This window comes from Corvus kubaryi, unplaced genomic scaffold, assembly GCF_017639235.1.
Source record: "Corvus kubaryi isolate FWS band 111438036 unplaced genomic scaffold, C.kubaryi_AGA036_p1.0 72, whole genome shotgun sequence".
NCBI classification, from domain to species: domain Eukaryota; kingdom Metazoa; phylum Chordata; class Aves; order Passeriformes; family Corvidae; genus Corvus; species Corvus kubaryi.
The window spans coordinates 3690795-3712766 of NW_024582060.1; the positions used below are offsets into that span (position 1 = coordinate 3690795).

General features: G+C 39.9%; 1 long non-coding RNA gene across 2 annotated transcripts in view; it reads left to right on the forward strand.

The window, feature by feature from the left end:
• LOC121675148 overlaps positions 1 to 21640 on the forward strand; it is a 214916-nt gene extending 193276 nt beyond the window's left edge. For both annotated transcript variants that reach the window (XR_006019973.1, XR_006019974.1), the window contains 2 exons: positions 15463 to 16967; positions 19223 to 21640. This is a non-coding gene — a long non-coding RNA (uncharacterized LOC121675148). The remainder of the gene's footprint in view (positions 1 to 15462; positions 16968 to 19222) is intronic.
• Positions 21641 to 21972: the final 332 nt, after the last annotated feature.

Genomic DNA, 21972 nt, shown 5'->3' on the forward strand with positions numbered 1-21972 from the left:
GGAAAAATTACCCTGAGTTTAGATCTCCATCTTTAAAAAAAACCTAAAACAAAACCGTTACTTCTTTAGAAATTCTTGTGGATAAAAATAAAATTAAAATTCAGTCCAAAAAAGCAGATTTTATATAACTCAGTGTATGAAAATGCTTGCTTCTGGCTCACAATTTGTATGCAAATGAAAACAACAGAGCTATAGCTGGTGCTCTCCTGTAACCTTCGTAGTGTTGCTCACCGAGTGCCTTTACAGTAAAGTGTGATGCTTTTGTCAGAATTACCAATTTTTTGAGAAGTAATTCTGAGTGGAATTAAAACAACCTTCTGCACCTTAAAAGGGCAATGAAAAGGGAGGAGAGGGAAAAGGGAGAGCAAATTGGTGCATTCCGCTCATTATGAATAAAGTATAGTTATTTAAATCAGGCCACTCCACGGAATGTCACATGAGCTAATACTTCATTTCCACCAGTTTGAAAGCCCTGCTTCTCAAGGGGAAGAGCCTTTTTTTCAGCAGCTGTCCACTCTGGCAGCATCCCTGTGTTATTTACAGAGAAATACACGGAGAACATCTATGAGGGTAAACGCCTAATCGTGCAAGAAGAGGGGCGCTCTCCATTCTCACTGAAGATTGCACAGTTTCAAGACACTCTGCAATTCACAGGGTTCTGACCCACGGGTGTTACTTAGCAGTAGTGAGTCTAGAAGTCTATAGGGAAAAATATTCAAAATTTTCCTGATGTTTACATGTTCTCCTTCAAAAGAAGCAAAAGTGTCTGTGGCTGATAATTCTTTGTTTCATCCTACTGTTTCCATTACTGATTTACAGAAGACATACACTGGGACCCATAACAATGTGTCTACAAATTGTTATTAATGTTCATCTTTCAAAACCAGATGAGTTTATTTTGAGTTTACTGTTTGGAGTGTGTTGTCTGTCTCAGTTTTTGTCTCTCACGACCAGGCAGACCATTTTATCAATAACAGCAAACAGGCAAGAACACTTTTAGACCTTAACTACTTTGCTTTTATTTTTTGGGATCCCAAACCCTCGATTTTTAGGGGGGTTGAGGTCCAAATTAACAGAGGATTACTCTGCAGTGGTATAACAGCTAGTTGAACAGAGCAGCTTTGACACAGAGCAGAGCAAGATCTGTGGGTGCTGTTGAGATGCATATAAAAAAATCAGTGAAATCTGTGCAAAAGTTTGGTTTAATGATAAGTATAAACAAACTCTGTATTAATCTCTGACAAGCAGATGTGCTAAAAGGATTTTGTGTGTTGTCAATGATTTTCCTCTGATCCTGAGCAAGCCTGTTAGCTGGCTGAGGTACTGGGTTGAGCTCATTGTCTGGTTTTTAAAAACTGGCCCTCAAACACTCTCTTAACAATCAGCTTTCTGTTAGAGGATGAAGGAGAAGCACTAAGAGAGTCTTGCTCTTCAGGCTGAGCTGACTGACATCGGGGCTGCTTGCCCACTCGTGTTCCTGGGTGCAAAAGTTCTGCCAGGCATCTCCTTTCCGGAATTCTCACGGATGTAGCGTGAATTGCTGTGTTTTATGGAGAGGGAAAGCTGGGTGTCCCTGCCTTGCTTTCACATTCCTGCTGACACCCAGTGGCTTCCCGGCACAATTGCACAGCCTCCTCGGTAACGGCGGAATAATGAAAGTCACGGCGGCATTTCAAGGAATTTCAGTGAATCTCACGGACATCGACGGCCTCCTCCTTTTAATCACTTTTTAGAGGGAAAAATAAAGAAAACAAGGGGAATGGCTTGTTTGGAAATACGCTGCAGGACAGCACCCGGGCTGTGACAGTCCCGCTCTATCGGTTGGGACCTGGATCCGGCTTTGGAAAGCATAAATGATCTCAGGAAAAACCCCAGAGGAGAAGCGCCCTCTGACTCTTGCCTTTTCATGCAAGAAGAGGTGAGGAATCGTGTTGTGACCGCAAAAGGCATTTGAGCATAAACCAATTTTTCACAGTACAATATGCCATCACCTCCAACCCCCAAAAGTTTTCATGTTCAGTTTGGGGAAAAGAAAAGAAAAAAGCCTTCACACAGTTTCAATTTTCTGTACAATAAGGTGATTTCCTATAGAAACAAATTTCATACCCTGCCAACTATGAGTACTAGGCCCTCAATATTAGTGGATATTTGATATTTTCTTTGGGTACCCCTCAGCCTTTGGTAAAAGTCCCAAAATAAAAGAGCCCGGCTAAGGATCTTAAGCCTGGCCTATTATTGCTTTCTTAACAACAGCCTTTTCTGCTTGGGAGACAGCTGTCTTGTTACTCGTTCTAAGCGAAAGAGGAATGGGATTTGTATAAAATCCCAGGCATTTGTATAAAAACTCATTTATGTGCAGGATCCAGCTTTGTGAATGTAAACAGCGGCTAAAAACAGCCTTCATCTTTTCTATTCCAGAAATAAGGAAAAAAACCAGCCTGTATGAAGCATATGGGATTCACTCAAACTTGATCATCCAAATGTATTAAATGTAAAAAGAGTGAAGTAAAAGCAAAGAAGTATCAAAAAACAATATCAAACCCCCTCCATGGTCAATCACAGGATAAATGCAGCAGCAGTGCAAAGAATGTGCAGGCACAAGGCGTGTGCCCACACATCGTGCATTTTAAGGACTCACCAGCTAATATTTCCTATCTTTTTCCAGAAGCCATACGGTAAACAGATAGCACTAACAAAGTCAAATATTAATAACCAAGAACTGCACATCTCCAAATCCCCTTCCCCCAACCAGCAAAACCCATAGAAATTTACACTGACCAAAGCAAATAGAAAATAAAAGTCAAAGCACTTACATGGTTGACATTTAGGGATAGAACCAAGTACCCTTTCCATCCTTTTGAATTTCCTAAGTTATAACATTAACAGAAAATAAATACACATTGAAATGGAGTAACTCATGATCGTGACATACAGTCACTCAGAAGTTACGGTAATAAGGTTTTGAAACAGAACATCCCAAGAAGAAATTCTGAACTGTCTCTAGACAGCTCAGATCAATTTAGCATTTTGTCACACTCTTAAGCGATCTGGTTAGCTTTGTCCACCCGGAACAGCTTTCTCAGTATAATTACTTTCCAGCCACACAGTTCTTTCTTTTGAGGAGCAGCATATTTTCAGCTCTCCCAACGCTGTGATTGATTTCTGGTGCGATGGAAAGAGAAACGGTTTGCAGAAGCATGAAAACAAATCTACAAAAATGTTGATGCAGGGGACACGACTCAGCCCTTCACCTAAAACCTGAATGATGCTTTGGGGAATGTAGAATTAAGGAGGTAGAGAAAAACATCTATTTCGCATTTTATTGATGTTTCTGAACCTTGTCTAGTTTCAAAAGTAGATACTCCAGAGTAATACATAGAAAACCTCTCAGCATCAAGAAACCATTCCTTCTAGCCAAAGTAACTGAGAAAATGACACTAAAAATGGTCCGTGTGCTTTCTTGGTTGTTGAAGAGTCAGAACCCACAAGTCCTACTCACAAAATTGTTTGAGACTACTAACAGCTGTCTCAATTCTCACATTTTTGTTGTGCAAAAGAGACAGTCACTATATTATGCATTTTTTCACCTTCTACCTTTTGCTCCTTGTTTCTTGAAACATGAACTGAAAACTGTGTGACATCTTGAAAACTTATTTCCCATTGAATTGCATATTGAATTTAAATTTTGTAAGACTGAATGAAGCTTAGCTCAGAATCCGCAGGCATTATTATTAATCTAACTAAGATTTTGTTAAGATGGAGACTGGGAGAGGACTTGGATGCCTTACAGACTTGCTGGTTCACCAATTATTAAGGCAATGGCCCTTGTTTACTGACACTAATAAATTCTGTTAGTTCATGCAGATGAGAAGCTGGTTTAAAAAATAGTTGAGCCAATGTGAACTTTTTGTCTTAGTGGAAGCATTGCCTTTCCTTCACCTCTTTCTTGTCTGTTAATTTCCATTGACTCATTCCATGAGGTACTTGTTTGAAAGGATGAAATCTCAGCTTTTTAAGTGCAAGAGTAAAAGCGAAAATATTTAGACACCAAAAGTGAGCTATTCTTTTGTGAAAGAGATTTCAGTGTCCTTAAGAGGTTGTGAATGTGGTGAGAACTTTCTGTTTATTTCCTCCCTGAAGTGGAAGAGACCTTCCTGGGTTTTTAGATTAACTCTGTATTTCTTGATCTTTTCTATTCTGTGGTAGGTTAGGTGCTGATAATCTTTGTCTTTATGGTCTTATGCAAACAGATTCACTTTGCCGTTGATGGATCATTAGAAAAGCACTAACCTAGCAAATATGCACGCACAAAAACCGGGTGTGAGAAACCCACAGCTGTGCATAGGATCATAGAATCATTCAGGTTGGAAAAGACCTCTAAGATCGTCATGTCCAACCATTGACCAAGCACTGCCAAGACCGCCACCAAACCAGGATCCTAAATGTCACATCTATGGGTCTTTTATAATGTATCATATTCCTTGTTATATACAGGCATTAAATAACATTTTGTACCCTTTGAGATTCCTGAAGCCACTAAAGTACCAACCCAGAAAGGAGAAATCTTGGAATATACTGAAAATTTAGACTAAATTTGAAGAGTCTCTTTTTCTTTTAACTAACTTTATATGTTGCCTTTTACCCTTGCAACTTTCTTTTCTCGCTGTGTTTTTATTTGCATCGTGACAGTGCTTGGAAGTCATTGGTGAGGACTTCTCTGGGGCCAGAACTACACAATACCCCACCGAAAAAAATCCCTATGTGACTTGCAACATGAATATAAAGTGTTGAGTGGTTGTATAGATATAGACACACAAGTGCAGAAAAGGGTGAGACTGCATATTTGTATAATCCTTGCCTCTGGTTTTACAAACAAGGGAAAAATAAGTACTGCTATCTCAAAATTTTCAGCGTACACTGAACATGTAGTTATCTCGACAGACTTCTTCCCCCTCACTGAAACTCCCAGGCTTAATGTATTTTAAATGCTATTATAAACAAAAGTCAGGATCTAAATTTGGATTTGTCTAGCATATGAGGCTTGTTTGCCCTAAATTAGGAAATTAGGCCAAATATCAGTCAAAACTCACTGCAGATATTATTGGGGAGTTATGTAGTGCTCATAATTTTAGTATCAGTTATAAATTTTCTTGATGTTGTTGATAAGCTTTTTGGTGTGGGAATCAAGTTTGCTTCTGCCAGAAGAATGATGGATGCCATCAGTGCACGACAAGTTATGGATAATTATACTTAAACTAGCTGCACTGCTTTCTGTTAACTATGCATAGGAGATAATAATAATTTAGGGAAAATACGTTTAATGTAGGCCTCATTTTAGGGAAGGAATGTGTAAAACTGCATCCAATTTCCAAACAGGTGAATATGTAAAAAGACTGAGTAACTGCCTGTGCAAATGAGAGAGAGAACTTTCATGACATATTGTAGATGAGATTAGGTGCTTATTTATAAAAGCAACAACAACAACATCAAAAAAACAACCCCTACATTCTTAAAGGACGAGAGGAATTTGTTGTCTGTGGTGAGGTGCTGTTGGGTCCATTTGTCTGCATATGTTTGGCTAATACATTTTAACAGATAGTGCTTTGCTTCCCGTGACAGGATTGAGATCTATAGCTGTACTGACTATATATTATTTCAAAACCAAATAAACACAGAGAATCCCTATTTCTGTGTGACAGTACTCAGACGGATAAGTAACAATAAGAGGAATGCATGTGCTCTAGAAATCCATTCATTCAGAAAGATCCCAAAGCACTTACTAGATTATTAAGAGAAATCACTCGCACAACCACTTTAACAGTAGCAATGTAGCAATACTACCCAGATCTCTGTGATGAGAGGAATGTCTTGTCTCAGTCATTATCCCACTGCACTCTATAGATCATCAGTAACCTCTACAATCGTTGCTGTTGGTAATTGGCTGTAAATATGTTTGAGCTATAGACAATGTATAGAAGATGAAGCATGTCCAAAGCCTGATCCAAAACTCCTTGGAGTAAACACCAAGGGAGTTTTATAGGCTTTGACTCTGTCTCTCAACTTCCTTGGGACTACTCAACTTACTTGGGACTTCCGTGGGACTACTTGATTGCTAGAAGATAACTGTGTTTTTCAGAGCAGTGCTCTTTGGATGTGACATATAAACCATGGCTCAGGAATAGTTTGATTCAAAATTACCATGGGAAGGAGAATGCACAAGGTCTCCTCAACAGCCTGAAGTGAGCTGGAATGTCAGAGCCCTGGCTGCAGCAGAGGATGATGCTCTTGAAACAGTGATAACAGAGTAAGCAAGGTCAAAGACATCAAGAGCAGTGCCTGCATGTCCACAGGAGATAGGTGGGGTGGTAGTGAAATTCTGTCTTAAAGTAAGAAAATACAGAGGGTCTGCTGGTCATATGGATTTTCATTTTTGCCAGGATTGCCACTCCCAGCCAAGGGCTTGCACATATTTTGATGCTAGAAGTAGAAATTTGAGTGTCTAGAGTCCCATGAAGTTTGAGTACTGAAGACAGGAGTTACAAACATATATGTAAATTAAACCTGTCACAATCCGGTTGCAATATGTTGTCATATTCTACATAATGTGGACATAAATATATGACTCATTGTGAATATATTCCATTATCTTCCCTCTGAATCCCATTAACTGTTTTACATTAAACCCTAGGTAGTACTTGTTTTACTCCATCATCAATTCCAACAAATCAGAGATGGTGACAGCACTGCCTCAGTTGTACCATCCCAGTGTGAACATTGGCATATATCAAAGGACTGTTAAATTATCAATGTCCCTCTGATGCCACTCTGATTTTCAAAGTCAGCACATTCTAGGGGCAGTACAATAGTGGCAGAGCAAGATGTGACAGGGGCCCATCTCCACTTCCCTGACTTGCACACTTGGCAGCATAAAGTGAATTATGGTAGCTGATGGCTGCTCTCCCTCAGAGAACAGCACCCAGAGACTCACCAGCCAGGTTTCTGAGCCTCTTTCGTAGGAGGATCCGTGTTAGAGAACAGCTTCCTCCTCCGCCACATGTCAGCTCACCGATCCATCCTCCCTTTACATGGTTCCCGTGTGGGATGCTGCTCCAGGTTCACCACCTGACTGGTTTCTCAATCTGTAGGAATGTTTGGCAGCATGTCAAGGTGTTTGGATGCCAGTGAGACAAAGCAAACAGTGCTGAAGTACTGAAGAAAATTAAAAAGTTAGCTCTCTGTATAGTATGTGATTGAGCAGAAGGGAGTATTGGTGCTCTGTGCAAAGAGCCACCGGGAGACATTGGAGAAGGAGTCATTCCGAGAGCTATGTGATGATATGTAGATTATTTTGATCAAAAAGTCCCTTAGAAATCAACTTACTGTGCTGCACTACAGCAATAAATTTTGTTTCTTCCAAGTTACTGTAGCAGCAAAATGAGCAGTGCTTAATTTAGTAGTGAATCAGCATTTCCATTCTCCTTCTTTTTCCCACTTTCCAAACTTAACAAGAGTTTTGTGGAAAAGAGTCAGACTCTACCAGAAAGCAAAGGCATTCATAGGTTATGCTGGACTGAACACACATTTGAACCAGCTTTATCCCTCCTTGCTTTTAATGGGGCCCTGAACTCAGCAGAGGCTGTTAGGTGCTTTTGTAATACAGATTAACAATAATACTAAAGTTCCTCCCATATCTCAGTCCTCCCAAAGAGAGAGACTTAGGCTAAGATACTTTAAAGCTCTCCTTAGGCTGTTGTGAGTTCAGTGTGAAAGTACATCCGTTGCCATCTCACGTTAACACTTAAGGCTCTAGAAGTGGGGGCCTTTTGCTTTTACTATAGCTTGTCAGATTATGGAACTGAGGAAACCATTGATCCCTGAAGGATAAAAATCAGTGGAAGGCTCCTTAAAAGAAAAATGCAGTATATTCAAACAGCATTAGAGAAAGTCCTCTCTTTGTAGTTTGAGATGTTGAAGGTCAAGGGAAAAAAAAATAAAAAGAGCCCCACATAAAAGTAAAAAAAAAAAAAAAAACCAAACAAAAAAAAACTTTAGGCAAAGCAGCCATTGCCAAGTTGTAGAAAAAAAAATAAAAATAAAACTTTAAAGCTTTTTCTGGTGTCTGTCCTTTGTTTTTACAATGTTAGCTATTCAAAAGGAAAAATGATTAAGCTGTCTGCTTTCAAACTGCTGTATTAAGGTGTTGATAGTAAATAAAATGTCTTATTTGCTGCTGAAGAGCAAAAATGTGAAGGTCATAAAAGACCAAATGAAAACTTTAGGAAAATCTTTGTTGAGGAATTCTGAATTCTGATCTAATTGAAGAGAATGCCATCATTTTAAATGGAAGTCAGGTCCCCGTATTCCTGTGGAAAAAAGACCAGCTTTGGAAACTTTAGCACTGAGCTACTCCTGTAATGCTAATAGCATTAAGTTATTCCTGTAACTGAAGTAACACTTTGCAATGGGAGTGAGGAACACTGAAGAACCTGGATGTGTTTTTCCCTGGGTAGGCTTGTGAATTGCCTCCTTGCCATGCCTTGTGTTACATCCTAATAAATTACATTAGTAAGGCAAAACTTGGCATTTCTATGTCAGAAGTTTGAAGGGGGCTTTGGCTGGTGGAGGCTTTTCGAGGGAGGCAGGAGCAGGGAATGGGGCCATGTCTCTAACAGAGTACTGCTCCAAGAAAAGCCAGCTCTGCTTCCAGGCATGCAAGTTATCTCCTGCAGGGTCTGATCCTCTCCCCATGGAGAGGGATAAACCTCCCCCAGGCTCCAACCTGTGCAGGATCAGGATGGCAGCGTCCCCTGGCACAGCTCATGCTCCAGGGATCACGTGTGGGGGTTCCAGTGCAGAAAAAAAGAGGGCAAACAACTCACTGAAAACTGTAAAAAAAGAAACTCAGAAACTCACTCAGAAGAGTTAGGACTTGGGGGAAAAAAGAACCTAGTGAGGTTTTATAAAAGGTCTCTTAACTTTCTTTCTTGTGGTCACAGTTTCAGACACTGAATGTATCTAGAAATTAATTAATTTCTTACTTTATGAACAGACTTTCAAACAACACCACTTTTTGGGGGTTTTTTGGGGTTTTTTGTTAGTATTGTACTCTGAGGAGCTGCAGTACTCTTTTGAACAATAGCAATGGGATCTGGGTTTAGTTTGGATTTTTTTCCCTTGACAAACTTCTTTTCAATACCTGCTCTTTTTACTGCACTGAGCTGGGAGAACACTGTACTTTGAACAAAGAGCTAAAGCACTTTTTTGTTTGTTTGTTTTTCACATACTAACCTCTGGCTTTTTGGCCATGCTCAAAATATGCTTGCTTTATGCCTGTCAATTTAAATGAGTTTTGTTTTAATTTTTGCACCAGATGAGTTCACGTTGTGGTCTTTGAAAAGGCCAGGCAGAGAGTTTCCCAGAAACCCAGCATTTCCAAATAGCCTCTTCAAGTGGAATCACTTACTGCAATTTAAATATTCGAGCACTTTTATTCTAAAGTTAATATTGTTTATAGGAAGCAAATGCAAATAAGTGGTAAAAACCTTTTGGTATTAGGTCATTAAAAATCCATTCTTGACTTCCTGCCCACAACTACATCTTTTTTCAGACCTGTCACCCATTTCGTTTAAGCACTTAGCTTTCTCCTAATGAATGAATTGGCATTTCATATTACCTTATTATCCTATAAAGCAAAATGCATACTCAATAACATTAATGGTAATTTCTCATAAAGACACATTATCGATCCGGGTGCTACCTGTAAGCATTGAAAATTGCAGCCTGCACACAGAGCTTTTCACATCTGGGCCTGAAGAATTAAAGAAAAATTAAATTTGACAGCAGTAAATTCACAGGCACAATCTAGGCACCAATTTATATGCAAAATGAAATGCTTTATGAAAATTTCCTCTATTTTCTCACGGAGATTTGGGAAAAAGATTTCACTAGATGCTTCTTTCTCTAATATCCCTCTACTTAAATATTATACTGCAGTCACTGCAGACTCCCTTTGATGTATAAATAATCAAGTTAAATTATGTGCAGCAAGGAGACTAGTGCTCTGCCATTCTTATTTTACAAAGTAATATCTACCCTAGAGGGTCAAATTTCCCTGACAAATTCTTAATTACTATGTTGCAACAGAAGCAGAATCTATTTGTGCATAAATCCCGGGCATTCCCATGTGGTAAGTAACTAATATTACCAACCATTTCACTTGGCCTGTTCACTGAACTCCATAATTAGATAATACTTTTGATGATGGTACATTTGAAGTCTTAATCCATTTAATTTTTTATGAGATTTTTTTATTTTAATAGGGATATGTTAGTGACCGCTGCCTATTTAAAAATCATTAAAATTCTGTCCACAGCAGTAATAAAGATTAAAGATTACTAATATGGCATTCATAACCTTTCTGGTTTTCTAGAAATCTGGGGCTTAAGGTAAATGTTAAAGGTCATTTAATATGTTAGTCAGTAATTATAATCCTGGGTAATAGGTTCCTTTTCTAATTATCCTGGTATAAAAGTTCTATTGTTTGGGTCTATTCTTCTGATTTTCTTATTTGGATTTTAGGGGGAATGAGTAATCCTGGAATTAAGTTTCTGAACATTGATGAAAGTAGGTAATGCACAATGATTAACTGGATAAAAGCCATATGTTTGAATGCCGCATACTATCTTGCCTTGAAGTTACTTACAAAAGATGCAGCATCCCCTTCCAGGAGAAATAAAGCAGAAAGGTCACTGCAGAGATTAATACCTTTTTTTATTTTAATATCAAACATTGACAAATAAGATAAAGGCTTTGTGAGCAAGCTCAGAAGAAAGTGAGAGTGGTTAAACACTAGATGGGAGAGAATCCTCGAAAAGTCTGCCGGTCATTTGAGAGGCAGGAAAAGGAAACGTCCTCCTTGAGACCCCAGCTCAGGAAAACCTTCAGGAATGAGTTTCATGGAATGCAGCACACTCTGCATGTTTTCCTGGGATGCAGCTTGGATCTGCACCTTTTGCCCTGCGATGCAAGTGGGATTGCTGAGGCTCACTGAAGAAAATGTTCTTACCCTTCTGCTCATGACAAAAAAAATCGATGTGATTTTGTCTTAGAAACACACTTGTTTTCTATGATATGGATATTCTGCAATGCCTTTCTTCCTTTATCTAGAAGGGTACATAGATGTATATTTGTGATGTTTATAGATAATGCATTAAGAACATTTACATACCAGGACCTGAATTCTGGAGTAAGCACTTAAAAATGTATTTGAGTGCAATGTATTTGATTTTAAATACAATTTTAACCTCCCTGTAAGTTAAATGTGTCCTAAAATGCTGTCTTAGATCACAGTGCCCTGATGGATCACTTTGGAACCTGAAAAGGGTTCAAAAGGGATATCAATCCTCCTGCAAACCTTAGATTCCTGGGCAAACGTCTTCCTGTGAGCTGTGGATCTCACACCACCACGAGTGCCATAATGCTCTAAATGCAGGAGGAAAAATGTAAGGGAAAACTAGGACAACAGTAAGAAAATGTCTTTAGGAGGTGACCTACTCTTTACAGTGTTTTTCAATTTTATCACAATACAAATACATAATAGCATTAAAAAACCCTTCAATGTCACAAACTCTTGTTTCAGCAGTAATTATATCTCACTAGCTGGCTTTGGGCAAGTCACTAAGGCCGTGTTTGAAGGGCAGCTGCAGGTCATGATTTTTCCATGGTCACTGAGCAGCTTCTTGAGCTGCAGATTTGTGCTGGAGCTGATGTTCTGTACTTTTTTAAAATCAAGCCTCCAACGCCTTAGCACGGAAGTAGAAAAAAATGTTGTCAAACGCATGAAAAATCTGGTCTTAGTATCTCCATTTTAAAAGGATGACAGCGATATGATCTGTTGAGGTGGTATGAAGTTAAAATGGTCAATTTTTATAAGGCATTTCCCGTTACAACAGAAAGGCAACTGCTAGTACTCCAGCTGATAAAACCACTGAAAATCAGAGCTCAAATCTTTTGCAGCAGTCCTTTATTCTTGAAGACTTAGAAATTCACAGCCTCTTGTACTTAGAGTTATTTTGAAGGAGCTAAAAAGCAGACTGATGAATATAATTTAACTATGATTGGTGAAATTTCAAGAATGCTAAATCAGAATTGTATATAAAACCTTGATTAAGAAATTAATCTCCTATAAGCGTTCCCTTCATATTGAAACCCAAGTAGCAAAATCTGAAGCTTTCTTGTAAAGCAGCAGTAGCTGACTTGAGAAAAAGTTCAACTTCCTGATTTTATCAGTAAATCCATGTGAGCAGCCTTCTTTCAGAGCTTTTTTTAAATACTGGAGTGAAGAGTTTGTTAAAGTTCTGATTCTTTTATACTTTTCTGCCTCTTTTTTTTTTTTTTTTTGGCCTTTTACCTAGCTGCAGTTTCCCAATGAGCCTTTCATACCAAATACTACACAGTATTCATTTGAAGGAAAAGAAATGCAGCCAAATCTTTGTGTTGACACACTCATAATTTATTCAATTCACCGACCATCTGACAGATAAAATTCATGGGCTTCTGAACTAGAGAGCCACTCAGGTGCCAAATTAACAAACTCAGGTGAAATTAGTAATAGTTATGAATATTCACAGGAATATCTGGATCGGTTTCTACCTAAAGAAAGACCATTATCAAATGTTAACTCTTTAAAGTGCATGTCTGTCCCAGAATAGAGCACTGAAAAAGGAAGATTTGTACATTGTGCATCACCAGCTGAGCTTTCAGTCACTGCAATGACAGTCAGGTGCTGCTTGTCCCCAGGACCTGCATGGCACACCAGGACCAGGCAGTCTCTGAGCAGTCTTGGCGCCAGCCAGGCCTTTCCAGACCTTCTCAAAAGTTGGAGCAGCTTCAAGACTTCATCTAATCTATATTTAGCTAAGATGTTTTGCCTGCTCTTGAGTCAGGATGCTCTGCCATGCTTCCTTCCTACATCACATCTCCCGTGCTAGCGATCAAATGTAATTGGACCTGCTTTGCCTGCCCCAGCTGTATTCCGTGCAGAGAGCACCCTTGTGGATAAACCACGTCTTGCACAGCCACAGCTGCTTAAGGGCTGATGCAAAATGCCTCTGCAAAGCATAAAAAAGAAAGATTTATCTTACGGGATATTTATTTTTACTGTCTTGATATTTAGTACGCACCTTCAGAGAGTTCTCCTAAAATATTTTCCATTATTCTGCAGCGTGAGTGAAAAGGGTAGCTAGAAATTTTATGTTATTTGGTCATCTGCCACTTAATACAGCTGGGAGGAAGAGCTGGATTTCATGGGGCTGGGGAGGAAAGATCCACAGTGAATAATGATTGAATACAGTGGAAACCTGCAATCACAGCAGTGGGTGCAGCCAGGCTGCAGAGGAGTATTCCCGGTAATTCTGTCAGCCAAAAAGTCAAACTGCTCAAAGTTTGTGCGTGACTTTTAGGGGAGGCACAAGTCATTGAACTCCATGTTGTCTTCTTGGATGTTAATCCGAGTACTGTTCCAGCCATCAGCAAACCCAAGGAAAAGTAAATTTCACCATAGCCAAGAGCTAATTAGATTACACACAGTAACATCCTTAGTAAAGCTATGAGATTTGCATGTAGGGCCTGGGCCAGTACATTTTCAGAACAGCTTTGTTCATTTGGTAAGAATTAGGTTGATAACATCTAAGTGTATGATGTTTGTTGTTTCTAAGTTTGGGGCTGTAAATGAGCAGCTGATGTAAAGGAACAGCTGGGAAACTCAGAAATGATGCAATGAAACACTAATTCTTTCATATAGTTTACTTTCTCAAAGTTTTAAATTCTTGGTGCAGAATGAAAGAGGGAAAAAACACACGGTGTTTTAAGCTATTTTTCAATGAAAAGATTTTTAAATCTTAAATTTGTTTTACATCTATGTGTATCTTTTCCACAGTTTTTTCTTTGCAAAATTTTGAAGTTTTTCTCTGTGAGCATATAACATACTACTGCACCTATATATGTGTCTACAGAGTCTTGAGGTTGGCAAGACCATATAGGCACAATTTATAACCTGTCTTAAAGATCTGAGGATTAATTCAACAGCACAGAGCAACATAATTAGAACTATCAAAATGTTACATTTCATCACAGATTATTGCTTGAAAAATTTATACAACAGAAAGAAACATATTCCAGTGCCCTGTAGCCATCTCAGAAACAGCAGAAGACAGTACCAAAATGCACATTTTCTGTGAAAAATTCACAGAGACATATATAGGTTGGTCTGTCTTCAATCTGAGGCATTGAAATCTAAATTCAGATTTGACTCTGTTAGTTTTAATAAACTATACCTTAATACAATATTCCTGGTTTAAATGTTGAATTACCCAGAGAGGGGCAAAAAAAATCACAACATTTAATTAAGTGTTCATTTTTCCTACTTGAATTCCAAAATTAAAAAAAAAAAAAGTCTCAGTTTTTTTTTTAGTAAGTTGATGTTTGCTTTTTCTTCTTTTCTTTTATAAATCTCCCCTTCGAGCGACTCCTCACCTCTCAATCATCTTAACAGGCTAAATTCTGAAACTAATTGCTGTAGCTGCATTTGGAAGGAGGAAAGCAGAGTGACCAGATACAAAAACCTCCTGCTGGTGCCTTATAGGCTGGTGTGGAAGAGCAAGGCTGGCCCCAGCAAAAATAACTGTTTGAACTTCCATGAGAAACGCAGAATTATGTTCCTTTAGTGATTGCTTCACCTGCTGTCTGCTTCATGAGCCATCCTGGGCTGTGAGCACCTTTTCCTTTGTGGTTTTGAGGCAACAGCTGAAGGAATAATGCAGGGAACTCCCGAGCTGTAGCAAAGTGGGGGGCCCTAGCAGAGAGCTGGGATTAGCAGCTTGCTGCTGAAAGGTGTTGGTGTACAGAAAATTGTGTCTTAAATGTCAGCAGGGCTTTGTGACTTGTAACAGTTCTGGTAAGAGAGGAACAGAGTGCTAACTGAGGTATAGGTAGGAATCACAGTAAGTAATGCAAGACTGGCTACATGCAGAAGTGCCAGAGAAAAACAGGGAGAGACTCAGAGAGGCATAGGATGGAGTCACTGGAGTAGTGATAATGAATAATTAAAAAATATATAAACTTAATAGACTTTTTGTTTGATAACTAAGTAAACTGTTTGCTGTAACTGAATAGTCAAGGGTGAGCAGATAAGTGCTATTTTGCCTGCATTGGAAAAGGCAAAGTTCTGCATTTCTGTTGTTTTCCACCTCTAATGGAATGCAAATAGCAGGAATGCAAATACTAGGCACCACTATTGTATCACTCTAATTACCTTGTGTCTCTGCTTTTTTGGTATTTAAAGACCAACAGAACTTGGTTTCTTGCTATGAATTCACGTGAGTTATGCCTACAGAGATTGCTCAGTTTCTGAATCAGCAGGACAATTACAACCAGATTTTTTTTTTTCCTTTCTTTGAATCACAGCAGTTAAAAATCACCTTTCAGACACCTCCTTATTCCCCAGGCTATAAAATACTATGAGGTGGCAGAGGAGAGATTATTTAATTCAAATGAACAAAGAAGAGGACAGAAGAGAAGGCCCACTGTTTGGAGGTTAGTGTTCTCACCTGAGCAGAATGAATTCATAAACTCCATCCAGTTTTTGCTCTTCTGATTGCATCCACATTTCACAGGGGGACACAGTCTCTAATGGCCCTGCCATATCACCTAATGCAGTGCTTTCTTGTTGGCTGTAGGAAGTGATGTTTGGGAGGTCTGGAGGTTCCACACTGCTACTACAGCTGTAATAAACCCAAGTGCATCATTGACTCTACTGTGGTGGCAGTGTGGCTGTGGACAGAGCTTGCCTGGAGCTCAGGTGCTTACCCACTGGTCAGGGCAGATGATAATGATGCTAAAGGTCTTGTCTTCACTCTACAGTCCCCTGATTCCTGTTTATTCTCCTGAGGATGGAAGGTGAAAGGACTGAAACCTGAAACCTTTACTTTTAAAGATGCCTTCACTGCAGTGCCTGGGTATCTCATTGGGTCATTGCCTGTCTGACCATTTACTTTTTTTTTTACAGAAATTTTCCTGTCTGTAAAATTAAAATGTTGTTACTGATTGCAACGGAGCACCATAAAAATTATTTCAACGGTTATAAACCCCTTCTGGAATCATATGGTGATAAGTATTATTTGTACACAAGGACCTGAAAAGGGGGCTGTTTTGTATGATCTAAGGCTACTCTGTTGTGTTTGTTTTGTTTGTGTATCTGGATCATAGCAATAAACTCAGTTTAGAGAGCAAACATTTGATAGCGTATTTTGGTGCTCAAAAACCCCACAGGTGCCTAGGTACATGCAGATGTGAAGGAATTAATGAACTTTTAAATAACAGGGAAACCTTTCTGTTCAGAAGAACGGGTATCCATATATTTAAATTTTATACATATGCATATTGCCACATTCTCTTTCAGCTAACCTTTGTGTGAGAGAAACTTCTGCTGATGTCAAAGGACCTGGAGGACATTAGCAGCTGATACTGGTGCCTGTCGGGTGCTGTTGGGTTTGTCTCCCCACCACTAGGCTGGCTTCCCTCACTACTGCCAGTGACCTTGCAAACAGCTCCGACAAAGGTCGGAATGGATTCATTGATCAGCCAGGCCAAGCATATGACAGTCTGTGCCTTAATTGAATCCCAAAAGGGGGCAGACTGGGTTTTTATTACAGAGGCCAGACGATAGCACTCATTAAAAGCTCCACAGACTGTGTGGTTTACTAATTAGTTTATTATACAGACACCTTGACGATGGGCAAAGTTGTCATTTTGCCCTTTATCGCACAGGGGATGTTGTTAAAAGTTTAATCAGCTAACACTGACCAACTTACCTTGGCAGGCTGTGGACAGTCATTACCGAGGTCACCCCTGCTGTAGCAATTCTGACAGGGTCACAGCATGAATCTCCAATAAAAAGCACGTTACATAAGGTAAGAGTGCACCTGAAAGGGAACCAGGAAAAGAGATGCGCTCAGCAGGGAGTAGGAAACAGATGGACTGTTAGGACAAGTGAAGCCTGTTACGGTTTCTCTTTGCTTACATTGTTTAACATATGCTTTTTGGAAATATGGGGAGCTCTGAGCTATTGCTGTGATATGTTCATTAGAACACAAGATAGCCTGAACCAAGCAGTGTGTGAACACGCACTGAGTGTCTCTGCTCTGGCAAAAGCAGGGATGATTTCCGCAAAGCCTAGCACCCAGGTAATGTGCAGAACCAGAGTGGTAAAAGAACAGGGAAAACTGAAGATCGAGGCAGCCCAGATTTCCCTGCAATATTGTTTTCCCTTTCTTCCAGATTCTTCTTTCCTTCCAGAAGAGACTGAGGGGAGACCTCATTTCTGTCTACAGCTTCCTTGTGAGGGGAAAAGAGGGGCAGGCACTGAGCTCTTCACTTGTGACCAGCGACAGAACTTGAGGAAACAGCATGGAGCTGAGTCAGGGGAGATTTAGGCTGGATATCAGGAAAAAATTCTTCACCCAGAGGGTGGTTGGGTGCTGGAAGAGGCTCCCCAGGGAAGCGGTCACAGCACCAGGCCTGACAGAGTGCAAGAATATGGTGTGGTTCTTGAGGTGTTCTATGCAAGGCCAGGAGTTAGGCTTTGATGATCCTTGTGAGTCCCTTCCAGCTCAGGAGATTCTATAATTCTACATTCAGGGTAGTTTTGTAATGTACCTTTAGTATCTTTATTCCCTGCAGGTGTGGGAATGTGCTACAGCTCAGAGAAACTGTTCATAAGGTTACCTTTACTTAGTTTTACTACAGTGACATCTGGAAGTCCCAGCAGTTTTGTAGTGTAATGGGCCCATTAATACCCAGCCTTACAAAAAGAAATGCCCTCTACCAGCTCTGTATCAGAATACATAGAAGTGTAATTAGATATGTCAGATTAAGGATGGTCTAAAAAAATTGAGGCAAAATCATAAAGGTTCTTGATCTCTTCAGAGTCTGTTTGATTAAAACATACTACAACTTGATATTTTTTCTTAGGAACCTTGTTAAAAATAAAAATAGCTTTATCTGCCTGTCAGTCACACCTGTGAGGCAACTTCCATCAAATCTTAGACTGAACAGCGGTTTTAGTTCCTTCAGGTCTTCTGGCAGTTGGTATTTTCCACAACTGCTGGTAGAAGAGAACGATTTTTAATTATTCCCTTGAAGGAAAAGCAGGTAACACAGCAGTCATTCCAGCTCTTTCATCTCAGCTGGCTGGCAAATCAATCAGTCAGGGTGCCCAGTGTACCAGATCAGCCATGGCATGTGCTGTCTCTTGATGAGCCACAAAGAAACTGAGGTAGGGGGCACAGAGTGAATGGCAAACGTGTGGTAAAATGCGTGAAGAAGAGCTTATCTGAGGGCAGGATGGGGAAACATCATCATTTCATGGGGAAGAGCTGGGGAAGATGGATGACACAGGCAAATAAGTTTAGGACAGACTCATAAGAGGGGTGGAAAGAAAAAGAATATGTTGAGGTTGGTATCTGTAGAGGATATGTGGCAAAATTCCAGATAATATGAGATTTTGTTAATTTCTGTGCAAAAAATGGAACAAATAATTTCTTTGGGTGTAGAGCAGTGTGACATGAAAAGAAAATCACTTTACAGTCCTGAAGAGGATCTTGACAGAAAAAAAGTGCAAGTGATCCCACAAGGAATCTCCTGAGACTGAGGTTTCAGTTTACAGGGACAAGAGTACACCCTAACATTTCCAACAGGACAAGTAATGGCCTCAGGCTGTGCCAGGAAAGGGTCAGTTGGACATCAGGAAGAATTTCTTCACTGAAAGAGTTGCCAGGCATTCGCAACTCTTTTCAAACATTCACGATCAGCAGCTGTAATTCCAGCGTTTCAGGTCAGAAAACAGGAAAAAAAAGTATTAGATGTTTGGAATGTGTTATCCTCTGGGAACTGGAGGAGTATATGAGATATATTGGATTTGGTTTACTCATATTTTCACTTTTTTATTTGGACATAGACATCAGCTGAAATTATGGCTTTGGAGAATGAAATGGAGGATTTGGTTGTTGACTGTTATAGAAACTTTCACACGGAATATTACTGCATGTTTTTGAGACATGTTTCTTCCAGCCATATTCCATTAACAGTTGCATCACACACAGAATGAAGGTGGAGAGGTAGGAAAACAGTTCTCTTGTTTCACTTTGACTTTTTTTTGCTGTTACAGATGTCCAGTGCATCCAGTTTGATACTCCATCATCATGGATGACATGAATGGGAGAGTCCAAGCCAGTCGTGTTCTATCCAGCATAAGTGAAAGACTGCTTCAGTCTCACTTAACACAAAATGTGACCTTGAAACAAACCACAGGAGTAAACAATGGTCCTGACTGTCCTATGCCCAGGGGAAGAATTTTGTCAGACCACTCAGTTGCTTTTTCCAGCCCAGAGACCTCGGCTCGTTTGCCAAGAAAACAAGTTCTAATGTAGGGGGAATTCACACACCTGAAAATCTCATGCTGTTCTGGAGCTGAGATATGGAGATGGGCCCAGAAGGCTGGTTTCAGCATCGTATCCCCAAATAAATGTATACAGGCAGGTAAAGTGCAACCTGGTGTGCCTCAGTGCACACTATTCATTTTCATTTGAACATTAGCATAAGGTTCAGTGGCAGCAGATTTGTATCTGTCATCAGAGGGAGTAAAGATCAATGAGTGTGTGCTTACAATATGTCCCGCGTGCAGCGCGTGGCGGGGTGTGCAAGGAGGGGAGCCAGCGAGAGGAGCCAGCTCCGTGACAAACACAACAGATGCGCCGCTGAATGCTGAGGGCAAGAACAGAAAAAGAACATTGGTCAGACCCTCAGCTTGCTTCCCTCAGCAGACTTCCCTCACCCTCAGTTTTTACAAGCTGAGTTGGGCCTGTGCCTCTGTTCAAAACATGAATCCACTCCCATTTCTCACTCAGGAACCTGGCTGGAATATATTGCAACACCGGGGCGAGCAACGGGTCATGTACAATGGAGGTACCATTGCTAGTTAACATGTCTTGGTAGTCACCCCAGGAGTCTTCTCACAGTGACAGATTGCTCTGTTACCACTGCACAGGCAAATGCTCCATCATTAACTCACTTTAAAAAAAAGCTGCCTTAACTGTGAAACTAAAAGACTCCAACTTTTCCTTTTGCTGTAGCTCCCTCAGGCAATGAAGGAATTTGCGATGTGTGTCAATGAGACATTTGAAATCTCACACATTTAAATCGTCCCGACTTCAACAGCATTTTAAATACACTGAAACCAGCAGCATTTCTAAATTCAAACACTTACCAGTTTCCTTCCCACAAGCTTTCTCCTATGAGCCTCAAAGGCAGTAGAAAATGTTATTATGCGAACAAAGCATCTCTCTGTAACTGAATTAAATATAAATCCATTAAAGAGAGAGAGATAATATAATAATTAATACTTTGTACTACTATATTACCTTTCTTTTGCAGTCTAAAGGTATTCATTCAGCCTTAGCCCATGGTTTCTTTTCCCATTTTATAAATAGAAAAATTGAGGCACAAAGGGGAAAAGTGATATAACTCTTCAGTTAAGGCAAATCAGTGTCAAGGCAGGCATAAAATCCTGGAAATCTGGTTCTCAGTTCTGCCTCCACCATTCCAGCACCAACCTTCCCACGAGGCAAGAACACAATAGACAAATGGTACCACCAACAGGGTTATGTGAAGTGAAAATCAACAGTGGATCCTCAGTCCCCACATCTCAGCCTCAGAGAGACATACACGGCTCGGTGGAAAGACAACTCTAAGCAACCGCACAAATCCAGTGGTGGGCAAATTCCGGTGACTCCCCCACATCATGTGTGGTATTTCTGAGTCTACATTAAGAAAATCCCATAATCCTATCCTCCAGTCTTTCACCATGCAAGTGGGTGAGGAGCTCCCATTAAGTTCAGCAGTGTGAGACTGCAATTAAACAGCGATTAAGAGTCACACAATGCAGCCCACTGGAGGGATGAGCTGTGTTCTGGCTAACGCGATCAGCAAACAAACTCTTTTGAAGTGCTTAGACATAGTGCGTTAGGAAAAGTACCCAGCACGAGGAATTACCACTCTGCCCTCACAAAGACATAAATCCAGGCTTCGCTTAGCCCTGGAGATGGATAGACCTGTTTATCCTCCAGAGGGATTTTACATGGCACTAGCAGGCTGCCCACAATGCAAAATCAGGCCTTTAATGATTGCTTGTGAGAAGTCAGAACGACAAAGCTTTTCATTAATCGTCCATTCCTCATCAGGCTCTTAATAGATCTATAAATGAATAAATACCCCAAGGAAATTGCTACTTTAAAAAAGGAAAAAATTGGGTACCACTTTGAATATTGACAGACACAAGAGTTGCCTTTTAACTCCGGAGTCATTCAACTTTTGTTGGAGTGTTACATAAAAGCTTTTAATTTACCGAGTACCTTTTTGTGAGTCGAGGGGATCATTTGTGACTAATGAAGAGCAAAGAACATTTTAATAATAGTGACAACTGGCTTTGATATTAATATTGTCTCAAAAAAAGTCTCTTTTGAAGTCTCTGAGATTAGGAAAACCCTTTATATTTTATCCAACCGTGTTAATAAAATTGCCTTGCCTACATAATGCTTTCTCCAAAGCAAAAGTAATTTTCCCCCACTTAGTTCCCCATGCTATCCTGTGGATATTTTTTTATGCATTTTTTTCTCACTTTTCATTTTTCTGTGCACCAACATTTCTAATTTTTTTATTAGTTTTCAGAAATCATATTTTAATGAAAACCCAAGTGTAATGCTCTATTTCTGACAAGAACATATTTCATACTCTTAGAAATGGAAGCCTTTTTGCATGTCATAAATATTTCTTGATACTTTTTCAGGGAGGAAGTAGGATGGTAGGGGTGCTGAATGGAAGCCTTCTTCAGGAAACTATCTGTTTTGTAGAAATTATGAC